At 46.1% G+C, this 7,936-nt stretch overlaps 2 long non-coding RNA genes across 2 annotated transcripts; one reads left to right on the plus strand and one right to left on the minus strand.

Annotated features, from left to right (window-relative positions):
• Nucleotides 1–2,545: 2,545 nt before the first annotated feature.
• Nucleotides 2,546–3,366, plus strand: LOC134190076 (uncharacterized). The gene is made up of 2 exons (XR_009971574.1): nucleotides 2,546–2,740; nucleotides 2,796–3,366. It is a non-coding gene; the product is annotated as an uncharacterized LOC134190076 (long non-coding RNA).
• A 2,961-nt stretch (nucleotides 3,367–6,327) lies between these two features.
• On the minus strand, nucleotides 6,328–7,149 carry LOC134190113 (uncharacterized). Its single transcript, XR_009971588.1, has 2 exons — nucleotides 6,955–7,149; nucleotides 6,328–6,898 (listed from the first exon to the last, which is right to left on the minus strand). It is a non-coding gene; the product is annotated as an uncharacterized LOC134190113 (long non-coding RNA).
• Nucleotides 7,150–7,936: the final 787 nt, after the last annotated feature.

The raw sequence follows: 7,936 nt of genomic DNA on the forward strand, positions 1-7,936 counted from the left end.
CCCTAACCCTAACCCTAACCCTAACCCTAACCCTAACCCTAACCCTAACCCTAACCCTAACCCTAACCCTAACCCTAACCCTAACCCTAACCCTAACCCTAACCCTAACCCTAACCCTAACCCTAACCCTAACCCTAACCCTAACCCTAACCCTAACCCTAACCCTAACCCTAACCCTAACCCTAACCCTAACCCTAACCCTAACCCTAACCCTAACCCTAACCCTAACCCTAACCCTAACCCTAACCCTAACCCTAACCCTAACCCTAACCCTAACCCTAACCCTAACCCTAACCCTAACCCTAACCCTAACCCTAACCCTAACCCTAACCCTAACCCTAACCCTAACCCTAACCCTAACCCTAACCCTAACCCTAACCCTAACCCTAACCCTAACCCTAACCCTAACCCTAACCCTAACCCTAACCCTAACCCTAACCCTAACCCTAACCCTAACCCTAACCCTAACCCTAACCCTAACCCTAACCCTAACCCTAACCCTAACCCTAACCCTAACCCTAACCCTAACCCTAACCCTAACCCTAACCCTAACCCTAACCCTAACCCTAACCCTAACCCTAACCCTAACCCTAACCCTAACCCTAACCCTAACCCTAACCCTAACCCTAACCCTAACCCTAACCCTAACCCTAACCCTAACCCTAACCCTAACCCTAACCCTAACCCTAACCCTAACCCTAACCCTAACCCTAACCCTAACCCTAACCCTAACCCTAACCCTAACCCTAACCCTAACCCTAACCCTAACCCTAACCCTAACCCTAACCCTAACCCTAACCCTAACCCTAACCCTAACCCTAACCCTAACCCTAACCCTAACCCTAACCCTAACCCTAACCCTAACCCTAACCCTAACCCTAACCCTAACCCTAACCCTAACCCTAACCCTAACCCTAACCCTAACCCTAACCCTAACCCTAACCCTAACCCTAACCCTAACCCTAACCCTAACCCTAACCCTAACCCTAACCCTAACCCTAACCCTAACCCTAACCCTAACCCTAACCCTAACCCTAACCCTAACCCTAACCCTAACCCTAACCCTAACCCTAACCCTAACCCTAACCCTAACCCTAACCCTAACCCTAACCCTAACCCTAACCCTAACCCTAACCCTAACCCTAACCCTAACCCTAACCCTAACCCTAACCCTAACCCTAACCCTAACCCTAACCCTAACCCTAACCCTAACCCTAACCCTAACCCTAACCCTAACCCTAACCCTAACCCTAACCCTAACCCTAACCCTAACCCTAACCCTAACCCTAACCCTAACCCTAACCCTAACCCTAACCCTAACCCTAACCCTAACCCTAACCCTAACCCTAACCCTAACCCTAACCCTAACCCTAACCCTAACCCTAACCCTAACCCTAACCCGACCCCACCCTTTACCTTTACCGTAAGATCGCCTAATTAGTCACTCCCACAACAACGAATACATAGCCTAACCCGTCGTAACCCTAAACCTAAAATCGCCGAGAGCCCGCACCGACCCCACCCTTTACCTTCACCGTAAGATCGCCTAATTAGTCACTCCCACAACAACGAATACATAGCCTAACCCGTCGTAACCCTAAACCTAAAATCGCCGAGAACCCGCACCGACCCCACTTTTTACCTTCACCGTAAGATCGCCTAATTAGTCACTCCCACAACAACGAATACATAGCCTAACCCGTCGTAACCCTAAACCTAAAATCGCCGAGAGCCCGCACCGACCCCACCCTTTACCTTCACCGTAAGATCGCCTAATTAGTCACTCCCACAACAACGAACACATAGCCTAACCCGTCGTAACCCTAAACCTAAAATCGCCGAGAACCCGCACCGACCCCACCCTTTACCTTCACCGTAAGATCGCCTAATTATTCACTCCCACAACAACGAATACATAGCCTAACCCGTCGTAACCCTAAACCTAAAATCGCCGAGAGCCCGCACCGACCCCACCCTTTACCTTCACCGTAAGATCGCCTAATTAGTCACTCCCACAACAACGAATACATAGCCTAACCCGTCGTAACCCTAAACCTAAAATCGCCGAGAGCCCGCACCGACCCCACCTTTTACCTTCACCGTAAGATCGCCTAACCCATCTATTACTGACTAGTTAGTACGTCGCGCCTACCTAGGTCATCACGTGGAGTGACGTCGGTAACGCGCGTACTTTGTCTCCACCTCCGGTCAGTACCCGGCTTTGCTATTCCGGTTTCCTGCAAAGGAGCCTTCGTCAATCTTTTTAAATTATAGCCTAAACGATTCGCTATTAAATTATCTTTCGAATGAACCTACTTTGAAGAGTCTACGTTCTCGTAATCGCTAGATATCGCAGTTTGCACACCTATGACGTCATGGTCTGTTTCCGGACACGTGACTTCATCGTCGAATATCCACCTTCCTGAACGTTGGTAGCCAATCAAAATATTTTTTACTGTTAGACACACCTTTGAGGCGTGTCTACACATACGGGGGAATTTTTAACGGCGCATGCGGCTTGGTCATAATTTTCTCTCGACCGGATGTCGCAGCGCTCTTGTCAAGTTGGGGCTTCGCTGCCTGTTGGCGATTTGGCTTCCTATTTTCAGCTGCAAACAACTGATGACGAGGTTGACGATGGCGATGATGTGTCGATGGCTTCGATATCGTCGTCCGACGATGACGCGACGGATAACGAAGAAGCGCTACCCGTCGAGGAAGACAGCGATGACGCTACGCTGTTAGTATAACGTTTTGACGTCTAATTAACTCGTTTTTTGCGATACGTTGTTCAGTAACGTTTCTAGTACCTGTTTTGCAAGTTTGGGCGTTCGCCGTTGGGAAGAATTTGAGTTATGCGCATAGCAACGCATGAGTGTTCGGTTGCTATGGCTGTGTACCCGTATGTTGTGGTAGACATCGGTATGTAAAACAGTTTGATGTCTATTCGTTTCGTTTTTTGCTATGCGCTGTTTAGTTTTTACGTTTCAGTAAGTGTTTTCCAAGTTTGGATGTTAGGAGTTGGCAAGAATTTGAGTTATGCCCATAGCAACGCACATAGCAACGGATCTGAAGGCAGGCATAACTCAAAGACCAGGTATCGCTGCCAAGAATGCAACGTCCCCCTCTGTGTGTCATCTGCTGAGCGACAGTGCTTTATAAAATATCACACTGAGGATGACTGAAAATTGCTAAACTGTGACTGTGTATATTGTATATTTCTATTTATAGTGTTGTATATTTCTATTATATATTGTTGTATATTTCTATATATATTGTTGTATATTTCTATTTATATATTGTTGTATATTTTTATTTATATATTGTTATATATTTCATTTATACAGTATTGTATTAGGTGATCTATGTTATGTTTTACGATTTGTATATAGTAACAGTTTGTTGTTTTTTAGTGTTGGATTAGGTGTATATATGTGCATATAATTGAAAGCGTGAAGTCACTGCTGCAAATATTTTGTATTGGTTTAGCATTTTGCATATCAATATTTTTTCAAATAGTCAATCAACTTGATTGGATTTTTATGCATAATAGAGGTAAAATAAACAGTTAGACGAAATAGAATATTGAAACAGTTAGAGGTAGTTACAAAAGTTGTGTCATTCAAAAGAGCAATTTATGTACATTTTATACGTGTCAGAATTGTTATTTTTACTTCTATAATGTTGCTACAGTTGCAAATAATAGTATTTTGTTATGCGCGCGCTAGATAATAAAGACGATAGTATTTTGTTATGCGCGCGCTAGACTATATAAGCGCGCGCTAGATAATAAAGACGCGCGCTACATAATTATAGGCGTGACATAGTAGTGCAAAGGTCATAGAAAGAGGAAACTTAGCGGTGCGTTCGTGAAGGGCTAATTAGTCACTCCCACAACAACGAATACACAGTTTAACCCGTCGAGAACTCGCACTGACCGCAGAGCACCCGACATTAGGATGCTTTCCATGGAGACAGGTAACGACTACACCCGACCACGCGATAAGGGGGAAGCCCACGAGACCTGTATCGACGTAGCTCGCCTCGGCCTCCCGCCGTCGGCCGCGCCCGCTTACTCTCACAACCCGACACTCTAGGACACTAACTACGAATGTAGATCTAACATAGAGATGATTTAATGAACTCACACACACACACACACACACACACACACACACAAACACACACACACCGACACATAAAACCAAGATAAAACCAAGATTGACACGACAACACAATGTAAAACAAGATATACGACACAACCCACAGAGAGTCCGTTACACCAAAGAAGCAACGATCTGAAACCGAGAAAGGCAACGGGACGGTCTGACGCGATACCGGCGCAGACTCCGGAGTCCTCGGATAACGTACGGATCGACTACAGTCCGATCGATACGTACCGACACGACACGGCCTCGTGAGCCAGACACACGGGAACCACAATATGTGACGTCATTCTCAACGGAAGCAGACAGAGCGAATCCACCGTCGGGCGCCATACTAAAAGGATTGGAATCGAGGTCTCCCACGCTCACGCGACTTGTGTCATCTCGAAGGCATTCTGGTCGTATTGCGTGCAAATCCACTGGTGGGGAAGGGGTGGGCCCGGCTGGGGAAACCCTAACGGCCTAACCCCAACTCTAACTCTAACCCAATTCGACCTCTTTTCCCGTGCCCGTCGGTCGAGATTCTAAAACAAAATTCCGTTTTGGCTCCGAACGGAGAGACCGTCGCCGCCACGAGAGACGAGTGCGACACGGTCGTTATAAGACTCTCTGCGAGGCACAAATGTTGCACCGAACTCGCTAACCGACACTCGACACAGACGATTCTCTCACCTGGACACGACGCTACGCAACTTCAAAATCTGCTCCACTCGTCCCATGCCGCGTCACTGGCCGCTGACGAACGATCACTCGTAAAACACACACCATCCCGTCACACGAGACGCTCACGTCCGGAAAGGACAACCTACGGGAAATAAACACCCACATCGTTCGTGAAAGAGACTCTCACATCGCTCGAGACGAGTCGACACACACACACACACACACACACACACACACACACACAAGCACACACACAAGCGCACACACACATACACACACACACACACAAACACACACAAGCACAAACACACACACACACACACAGACGCACACACAGACGCACACACATACGCGCACGCACACACACACACACACACACACACACACACACACACACAAACACACACAAGCACAAGCACACACACACACAGACGCGCACGCACGCACGCACACACACACACACACACATACACACACATACACACACACACACACACACAAACACACACAAGCACACACACACACATGACGATAACTCAAAACACTAACACCACACCGAAAAGACTCTAATAAATAATACGTCTGCAATAAATATAAATATAAATAGTACAACGACGGACTAAAGTCGACGTTCCAATCTACAGACACCGCTAACACCACTAGATTTAGTCGACGCCTCAATCGACACACCCGACTAGAACGCAACCAGTCGAGCACACCGCAATTCAACACACGCCACAGACACTAAAACGCCACGCACACGTCTCACTCGCACACCTCCCACTCACTCACTCACGCACGCACGCACGCACGCACCTGTCTCGCGTCGCTTCTACGAGAACGAGACGGTCGATCCTCAAAGGGAGCGCCATCGCCACTCGGAAGAAACGCATCGACCACTTCCCGACTAGAAGACCACTCGCCGCCTGCTCTTCCTCCTCCTCCTCCTCCTCCTCCTCCCCCGTCTCTTCCGAGACGACGGCTTAACCCTTCACGAACGCACCGCTAAGTTTCCTCCCTCTATGACCTTTGCACTACTATGTCACGCCTATAATTATGTAGCGCGCGTCTTTATTATCTAGCGCGCGCTTATATAGTCTAGCGCGCGCATAACAAAATACTATCGTCTTTATTATCTAGCGCGCGCATAACAAAATACTATTATTTGCAACTGTAGCAACATTATAGAAGTAAAAATAACAATTCTGACACGTATAAAATGTACATAAATTGCTCTTTTGAATGACACAACTTTTGTAACTACCTCTAACTGTTTCAATATTCTATTTCGTCTAACTGTTTATTTTACCTCTATTATGCATAAAAATCCAATCAAGTTGATTGACTATTTGAAAAAATATTGATATGCAAAATGCTAAACCAATACAAAATATTTGCAGCAGTGACTTCACGCTTTCAATTATATGCACATATATACACCTAATCCAACACTAAAAAACAACAAACTGTTACTATATACAAATCGTAAAACATAACATAGATCACCTAATACAATACTGTATAAATGAAATATATAACAATATATAAATAAAAATATACAACAATATATAAATAGAAATATACAACAATATATATAGAAATATACAACAATATATAATAGAAATATACAACACTATAAATAGAAATATACAATATACACAGTCACAGTTTAGCAATTTTCAGTCATCCTCAGTGTGATATTTTATAAAGCACTGTCGCTCAGCAGATGACACACAGAGGGGGACGTTGCATTCTTGGCAGCGATACCTGGTCTTTGAGTTATGCCTGCCTTCAGATCCGTTGCTATGTGCGTTGCTATGGGCAAAACTCAAATTCTTGCCAACTCCTAACATCCAAACTTGGAAAACACTTACTGAAACGTAAAAACTAAACAGCGCATAGCAAAAAACGAAACGAATAGACATCAAACTGTTTTACATACCGATGTCTACCACAACATACGGGTACACAGCCATAGCAACCGAACACTCATGCGTTGCTATGCGCATAACTCAAATTCTTCCCAACGGCGAACGCCCAAACTTGCAAAACAGGTACTAGAAACGTTACTGAACAACGTATCGCAAAAAAACGAGTTAATTAGACGTCAAAACGTTATACTAACAGCGTAGCGTCATCGCTGTCTTCCTCGACGGGTAGCGCTTCTTCGTTATCCGTCGCGTCATCGTCGGACGACGATATCGAAGCCATCGACACATCATCGCCATCGTCAACCTCGTCATCAGTTGTTTGCAGCTGAAAATAGGAAGCCAAATCGCCAACAGGCAGCGAAGCCCCAACTTGACAAGAGCGCTGCGACATCCGGTCGAGAGAAAATTATGACCAAGCCGCATGCGCCGTTAAAAATTCCCCCGTATGTGTAGACACGCCTCAAAGGTGTGTCTAACAGTAAAAAATATTTTGATTGGCTACCAACGTTCAGGAAGGTGGATATTCGACGATGAAGTCACGTGTCCGGAAACAGACCATGACGTCATAGGTGTGCAAACTGCGATATCTAGCGATTACGAGAACGTAGACTCCTCAAAGTAGGTTCATTCGAAAGATAATTTAATAGCGAATCGTTTAGGCTATAATTTAAAAAGATTGACGAAGGCTCCTTTGCAGGAAACCGGAATAGCAAAGCCGGGTACTGACCGGAGGTGGAGACAAAGTACGCGCGTTACCGACGTCACTCCACGTGATGACCTAGGTAGGCGCGACGTACTAACTAGTCAGTAATAGATGGGTTAACGAGAAAACAGAAGCGACCGTGTCCGGGACGACAAGCAGTCCCCGGATACGATGAATACGTATACAGAACAGAGCGACGTACGCACGGCGCGTCACCGATGCGCGCGTTAGGAAACGACGCGCTCGGACGTGTCTGCGACGGTGCGACGTTGAGACCGAAAGAAACCATGTCACACCCCGCTTTGTCCTCGATCCCGATCAAAGGGACGGCGCCGAACGAAGCGTGGGAATCGAACGGATTTCTCGAAATCCCTAATTATCGAGTAATCGCCTACTCTCCGACGTTCTTCGGAGAAATCGAAGGCCGCACGATATAAGATCGTTGCGAGCATAAATACCTCATTACTATCTCG

The sequence above is a fragment of the Corticium candelabrum genome, chromosome 14 (assembly GCF_963422355.1).
Source record: "Corticium candelabrum chromosome 14, ooCorCand1.1, whole genome shotgun sequence".
Classification (NCBI taxonomy): Eukaryota; Metazoa; Porifera; class Homoscleromorpha; order Homosclerophorida; family Plakinidae; genus Corticium; species Corticium candelabrum.